This window comes from Phodopus roborovskii, unplaced genomic scaffold (genome assembly GCF_943737965.1).
Source record: "Phodopus roborovskii unplaced genomic scaffold, PHOROB, whole genome shotgun sequence".
Taxonomy (NCBI): domain Eukaryota; kingdom Metazoa; phylum Chordata; class Mammalia; order Rodentia; family Cricetidae; genus Phodopus; species Phodopus roborovskii.
Window position 1 is genome coordinate 9,835,342 of NW_026126424.1, and position 7,365 is coordinate 9,842,706.

General features: G+C 47.9%; 1 non-coding gene across 1 annotated transcript; it reads left to right on the forward strand.

The window, feature by feature from the left end:
• Nucleotides 1-5,163: 5,163 nt before the first annotated feature.
• Nucleotides 5,164-5,248, forward strand: Trnar-ucu (transfer RNA arginine (anticodon UCU)). Its single transcript is given in 2 exon segments — nucleotides 5,164-5,200; nucleotides 5,213-5,248. It is a non-coding gene; the product is annotated as a tRNA-Arg (tRNA).
• The last annotated feature ends 2,117 nt before the right edge of the window (nucleotides 5,249-7,365 follow it).

The window sequence follows — 7,365 nt, forward strand, 5'->3', positions numbered from 1 at the left end:
AGTCTGATAGCTCTAGCTCAGTCTGGGCCTTTGCCCAGCCTTCTCGGCAGGCAGCAGAGTGGTAAGTACCACTTATAGACTAGTCCTACATCCCTTCTGAGCTCTGCTAGACCTTGAAACCTGGTTGGTTGGCAGCTATAGACAGCCAGCCATGAGGTCTGAAATTGGAATGCCATTCAATACTTGCCTCAGTTTCCCATTGCAATGAGACCCCCTTCTCTGAACAAGAATCCGTCTGTCTGAGATATCCAACTAGCTCTTCCCCAGCCCTTCCCTTGGTGGGCTGGATGCCACTCTCTTTATCCTTAGCTGAGTCTCTTCTTTTAAATAATGGCACAGAACCACAGAAGCCATACACGCTCGGCTTTGTTATGGCAACTCTGACTCTTCATGCCCTTCTCTGCAAGCTGTAACCAAGGGCAATGCACAGTTTCTATCATTTCCCTGGCTCTGTCTCGTCATCTTCGTCACATCCCCAAGTGTGTTTGTGGTCAACAGCCTACCCAACACTCCTTCCTGAGGTAGGTAGTTCATTTCAGATGCAGCCTCCATCTCTCTTCCCATGTCTCGGGGTGCCAGCCACTACCCCAAGGCTTGTGCCACCACATTGGTACCTCACTTGAAGACTATGGTCTTGTTTCAACGCTGCCCATGTGACCGCCATCCCTTCTTTTCGGTACAAACCAAGCACGTATCTTTTCCATCTTGGTGCGCCCCTAAAGTCACTAATTTGACAACTAGAAGCCCTGTCACTGTTTGCTGACCAGATGAACAAATTACAGACTTATACTAACTATAAACAAAATGGAGAGTAACAGTTTCACTGGCCCTCTGGCCACACTCTGCTCGGCTTATACTTTATTTACCTCCTGGATTATTCACTCTAAAGTGCAGACTTTCCCAGTCGTTCCCACTGTCTAAGCCCACATTTCATCGGAATCAAGCCTGCTCCAACTCCTGTGCCAAGCCCGGCCTCCACTCTGCCAACCTTATCTTCCTCGTAGCCTCCTGTAACTCCCACTGGACACCTTCCACAAGGATCCGCTCACCTCTGCCTCTTCTGCTCCCTTTTTTTCCAGCCTTGATGTCTAAATTTCTTTAGAATTACATTTATTTTAGTGTGTATATGTGGTGGTGATGAGCGGGTGTCGGGGTCAGAGGACAACTTTCAGAAGTCGGTTTTCTCCGTCCAGTACGTGGGTCTTGACGATGGGATGAACTTGGGTCCTCAGGCTTGACATCAGGTACCTTTACAAGATAATCATTATCTCTGGCCCAATGTCCGCTTTGCTTTACCTTTGAAACTTTTATTTTCTTTCCTTTACTCCAGTCTCGATGCTTATTATAGTTTGGCTATTTGCCTGGCTGAAACCCAGCACTTAAACATTTTACGATAAAAAGTTCTATCCCTTAAATGTTGCTCCATATTTTATCTGGCAAGACACTTGTCTTCAAAAGTCCTTTGGGGTGGTCTACACCCTTGTTTGTGGAAACCATGTAGTTGAACAAATGAAAACAATTAGCTGTTCAAACTTCTTGCAGAAAAACTGTGGGAAAATCTTGAAGTTCAATTTAGATGTTTCCAAGCAGAGGAGATAAGTGGTAACAAATATGGTACATGCTGAGTAGGGGTAGAGTAGAGAGATGGGAAATGTTATTAGGGTTGTAACAAATTTAACTTTGTTCCTCCAGGATTTTAAAGTTATTTATTTATTTCTTGAGAGATGCTTGCTAATAATATCAAAAGCTAGTTGTCATAGTTACCTTGTACCAGAGACTGAGATAAATTCTTGCAAGCATTACTCCTCAAAACACTTTAATGGTTTCTCAGATCAGGAAAAGAAAACTCCAAGAAGTTAGGAATCAAGCCTTGAAGCCAAGAGGCAGAGCCAAGATTTGAACATCAATCCAACTCCACAGCCCATTATCTCAAACCATTACCAGATATTTTGATATTTTATTCATTTCTGTTTTCCATTTTTTGTATGTTTTATTTTTGAGACATTGTCTATTTTCTAAAAATCTATCCTTTGCTAATTTCTCTTGGGGTACATAGTAGTCTGTGCATATTATTTGGGGGTTCAGTCTAAAAGACATTTTACTGGCAGGGATACCCAATTGCAACTTGCCAGTTTTTCCTATATCGCATTACATTATATTCATAATGCTTCATATCCATAGGTCACGTATCTCTCAGGGAATTTGCATTGTCCTTGAAGTTAATAATTATGTTTTAAATTTATACTTTACCTCCCACAGTGGGCCTAACTGTGTCATACCAAAATACTCACCAACATTATCCTCTAGGGTAAAGCCAAGCTAACAAAACTTATTAGGAATAGATTTTTAGCTATTCAGGAGAATGCAGAAATGGTTTCTGGGCACTGAACCTAGAACAACATAGCAACTGAAAATAATACTGTTGAGTAATCATGGAAAGTGTTGCTCCACACCCCTAAAGACATGAACTGGGTTTGAACACCAAAGTAAGGTCCTGTTGGACTAGAGCTTTCTTCTGTGGAGAGCTCTAGCAAAGAGCAGGGTTCTGCTCTGTGGAAGGTGCCAGTAACCCATGCGTTGGCTCCCTCTGCTGACAGAAGAGTTTGCTTTTTGTCCTTTTGAAAATTCTTGGTTCAGATATATATATCTGAGTCAGCTTGGCTTATAAAGGAGAATCTTTCTCCTTTTGCAGCAACCAAATACACACCCCATTCTTGTCCTAGGATAGCACACCTGCCCCCAAAGCCAGACTGTGTATACACTGCTGTCAGAGAAGCTTGACATATCAGACACATTCTGCTGTGTCAAGGACAACCTTGATTGTCCAAAGTGCTGCACCCACACAAGCCTGGTTTCCCACAGTCCCTGCTAATGCTGTCGCAGCACTGATTTTCATAGGTAAGGAGTTTTAAGTCTCACCAGTGGAAGAAATCAAATAGCTACAATTCTTTGATTTGTTTAGCTGAAATAATTACTTGCACATCTCTCCTTACTATATGGTTTTCTCTATTCTCCGTTCTCAGAGCTTTGGGAGTGTGAGTCATAATTGTTAACCATGTCAATGACTCCTCAAAATTTGAGATTTTGCACAGTGCCCCCAGGCAAAATTCTTCTTATGGTTTTCCCATAGAACATTGAGCATCTCTCTCCCTACCTGAGCTGTGAACAACTTTTAAGAACCGCTGGAAATGTCACCAGTGCATAGCACACTGCAGCTTTCAAAAAAATACTATGTATAAATGGCTGGTTTTATTTTGTTGTTCTCTTTAGAGGTGTATTGCCCGTTTTAAGAGGCATAACAATGTTTGAAATTCTCGTTGTTAAAGCAATGGTTTGTATGGAATGAATTAGGCCTGGCATCAGACAGGACTCTGTCACTTACTGTTTGTAGAGGCAATCCACCACTAATGTCATTGCACGCTCTTGTTGGGTGTGCCAAGAATGCAAGGCTGATCACTCGTTCTTTGGGCCTTTTTTTTTTTTCAGAGTTGTGTTTGCAAGGGGCAATTTTGAGAGATGAGGTAATGTCTCCCTGAAGAACAAAGAACAGGCTTGCTTACTGCTCACTATAAAACATAGTAGTTACCCAGCTCAGCATTCCTCTCCTATAATGAAAACCATTTTGTGTTCAAGCATGCATCTGGGGCCCATATGCTTTGTTCCCGGGAGAATCTTGAGTTCAGGGAACCAACATAAAGCAACATAAGCATGCTGACCCTCTGGCTACTGCTTTTGTTGTCCATATCGATACAGCCATGAAAGATAATATATAACCTGCAACGCAGAATAAAATCTGGCTCTTCACAGTTTGCCTCACTAGACGGGGCCCCAGCGTGTGTGATTTAACTTATTACAGGGGCGATTTTCTTTTCTAGAAAGGGGATGCTGGTACTTGTCCTTTAACATTAAAATGCCCTCGCCCACTAGACCCTCCCAGAGAATTCCCTCTCCTTTTAGTACACCGTGCTAGGCAAGGACCTATCCTTTGATGGCTGGTTCCGCCCGGCAGGGACCAACCACCCAGTGGACTGGGACCTATGCTGGTCTGGTGTGAAGGTGTCAGCATCAGGTCGCGCCTCACGCTTCCTATGCAGGCGGGGCCGGGAGGGGCGCACGCTGATTGGAGCCCAAGCCGGGGCTTTTGTCTGGCAGCGGCCGTTGCATAGCAACCGGGGTTTTTTATTTCCCTAGTTCTCTCCGCGTGGCTCCGGGGTGGCTCTGATGGAGATGCGGGTCCGGGGTTCTGGGGTGGGGTGGGGGGTGGGGACACTGGAGACCCACTCCTCCCCACGCCGCAGCTCGGATTCACGGCGACCCGGCCCTTCTGAGCAAAGGTGCCGGGTGTCTCGCTTGGTTCTCTGGCCGCGGCGCCGGGGTGGGGGAGGACGCGGCCATGGCGCTCGGCCGCGCGCCCCGAAGCCGCGGTGCTCGCCCCCGCGCGCCCCCCACGCGCGCCGTCGGCCTCGGGGGGCGGGGGCGCCCACTCGGACGCGCGTGGGGAGCGCGCGGGCATCGGCGGCTGCGCGGCGGCTCCTCCTCCGAGGCACAGCGGACCAGCTGCCGGGAGGATGCCTCGGTGCGGGGCGCGTCGCCCCCCTCAGGCCACCAGAGCCCGGATACCTCAGAAATTCGGCTCTGGGTCTGTGGGGAGCGAAATGCAACCCAGACCCCGTCCCCCCCCGAAGCCCCGCGCAGATAAACACGCACAAGCACGCACACAGACGTGGCCGCCGCCCGCACTCGCGGCCGCAGGCGCCGGCGTACGGGAAGAGCCCGGGGACCGGACGGGGTCGCTGCCTTCGCCTGGCAGCCCCGGGCGTGGCCGCTCGCCCGCGCCGCTCGCAGGTGCGGCGGAAGTGCCCGGCGTCACCGGCCCGGAGCAACGGCGCAACGGCCGGTCCCGGCCTGCAGCCTCGGCGGCCCGGGCGGGGCGGCAGCGGCCGCCGGACGCAGCTGGTAGGCGGGGGCGCGGGGCGGGCAGGGAGCCGGGGAGGGACGGGCGTGAGCGGCGGTCCGCTCCGCAGGAGCCGCGGCCCCCGGGAGGTGTGTGAAGCGCAGCCGCCGCCGGGCTCCGACTCCGGCGACAACCGAGATTGCAGTGGGCCGGGCGCGGGGCTGGGGCCTCTGGCTTAATAGGGCAGATGCGCGCAAACTCCAACAGGTGGCTCCGTGGCGCAATGGATAGCGCATTGGACTTCTAGAGGTTGAAGGCATTCAAAGGTTCCGGGTTCGAGTCCCGGCGGAGTCGAAGTGTTTTTAAAGCTCTCGGGAAGTTTGATTTTTACTTCTACCTTTGTGTTCCTTTTCTCAGCTGTCTAAACAGCCTCAACTCCCGGCCCAGCCGCAGGACGCCTCCCGCTGCGTGCTGCTGCGCAACTCCGACCTGCAGCTCCTGCCGCTTGTGGTCCTCATTAGCCAGGCGACCCGTGCGGAGAAGAGGGGAAAGGGGGACAGTAGAGAAGCGGGGCCTCGGAGCGGGCCTCTGGGAGCGAGGGGCGGGCCTGGGTCGTGCGTGGTATCCCACGTCTGGAGCAAGTCCAGTGTCCACCCGCAAGGTAGAGGAAGCTCGCTGCTCAGGCTAGCCTGACGGCGTTCTGAGTGCACACTCCCTCCCCCAAATCTCGAGTGGATCCTGTAAAGTAAGTCCAGACCTCAGTCATCCCTTCAGGATGCCATTTCAGTGGATCTGGGAAAAGGCCCAGAAATCTGCATTTCTGGGGTTGACTGCTTTCTTCCTCCACGATTTGAGTGCAAAGGGTTGGAGTGGGCACTCTGCCTGCCAGCTCCAAACAGGAGTTACTACTACTACTGTCTTGTCCCTTGTGGCAGACAAGTCTAACTTTGCACAAGGTTAGCGTTCCACTTCCCAAATGCAAATAAGCGTCGGTTTGAGGGGAGTTTTAAAAACTATATATTGTACCGACAAAACCCCTAATTAATGCAAAACATTAAAAATTCAAAATCGTCGTTAAATGTCCAGAAAAGAGTACACAACCTTGTTAATTCTGTATCGGAGACTTGAAATTCTCCCCACCAGCCTGTAGTAACAATGGCTGCTTGAAAACGTTTACAGATCTTTTTAAATGCAGAAGTTAGCACTTTCTGTACATTGGTTAGGACACATTTTGCAGTTGTATTACTCGTAGAGCTGCCTTGTGCTGTTGCATCCTATTAACAGCCCCTAATACTTAGGACATTTAGATGTCTATTGTTTTCCCATTACGAACATTCAGTGAACACCATGTTCTCTGTGCACAAGTTTATCTTTTAGATCCCTAGGAAGATGTGCTGCTGGCACACAGGTTTGTTCCAGCATTCCTAATCTGTACCTTCTTTGATAAAGTTTGGCAGATTGCCTCCATTGACTCTGTTCTCCCAGCAGTGTGTAAGAAGGCCAGTTTCCCCACAACCCATTACCAAACACGTGGAAGCTAGTCGTAGCTCTAAACTCATGTTTTTTATTATACATGACTCGAGCACTTTTCCATACACTGGGTGACTTCTATTTCCTTTTCTGTGATTTGTCTGTCTTTGTAGTCAGCTCACACCTGCTTAGGATAGCCATAATAAGATTTTTATTAGTTTGTAGTTTGTTTACCTGTGAGAGAAACAACCTAATGTTTGCAATAAATGTTATTTCCCAGGCTACTTGTGCTGGTTTCATTTACGAAACTTTATTTTCATCTCACAGAAATTCATGTATTGTGATTTACAGGTTTGAAGGTAACCAGATTGTTAAATAATCCCCTTTAGTGGTTTTAGTTTTAAAACCTTTGCTCCATCTGGAGAATCTTTTGTAATAGACGTTCTGCCCCAGACTTGCTGGTGATGAGCCTGCTGTCCTTCCTAATTTGAAATGCCACCTTTATCATGTCTAAATTCCTATATACACTTTAGTTTCTGGATTTCTAGTTTGCTTCATTGGTCTGAAATTTTTATGTGCTATTTTACAATCTAATAAGGTCAGGGTTTATTATTTTTAAAAGGTTTCCCCTTCATAATCATGAATTATGCATAATATCATACTTAATAATAAAGTAGCTTGGCCGAGGCTACACATGCTATGATTTATAAACTATAAAGTTCCCACATGTTTGATAGCATGTGAGCTGTGGGGAAACAGGCATTCTTACACGTTGTTGGGACATTGAAATCTTTTTTGTTTCTGTGACAAAATAATATAAACAAACTTAATTTCTTTTGACTCAGGGATTTTCAAAAGGAGCTGCCAACTTGTCCACGGAAACAAAAGGCAAACTCTGGTCCCTTACCTTTGTGTTCATTGCAGCAACTTCTTCATAAAACACTGATAAGGCACAAGGCCACAATGTTACAGACCTAGGAGTTGCCTAGGACCTCACCAGC